Source organism: Meleagris gallopavo, chromosome 10, assembly GCF_000146605.3.
Source record: "Meleagris gallopavo isolate NT-WF06-2002-E0010 breed Aviagen turkey brand Nicholas breeding stock chromosome 10, Turkey_5.1, whole genome shotgun sequence".
NCBI lineage: Eukaryota > Metazoa > Chordata > Aves > Galliformes > Phasianidae > Meleagris > Meleagris gallopavo.
The window spans coordinates 5,459,014-5,459,404 of NC_015020.2; positions in this window are offsets into that span (position 1 = coordinate 5,459,014).

Sequence of the window (391 nt, forward strand, 5' to 3'; positions counted from 1 at the left end):
AAAAGAAAAAAACCCAAACCACAAAAAGAAGGGTCAGAAAACTTATGGCAAAGGAAAAAACAATGAGAATATTGTATATGTCAGGACACTACTTGCCATTTCATAAACAAATTTCTTCCTATCTTTGTATATTTTACTTGGATATCCTGTTTCTTTCTTTATCCACTGTGTGACATTAGGATTTCAAAAAGGACTGAGTTCGTAGTAAGGTTTCGCGTATGATATAGTTGGAGAATGTGGAGATTTTTATGCTAAAGTTGGGAAATGTTTAAAAAGTGATAATAGTGAAATGGTAAATGATGCTTTTCTTCCAAGAATGGAAAGAAACACATCAATTTAAAAAAAAAGTTAAGTTTTGTCTGTATGTGCTAGGGATGTACTATTTTCTGTA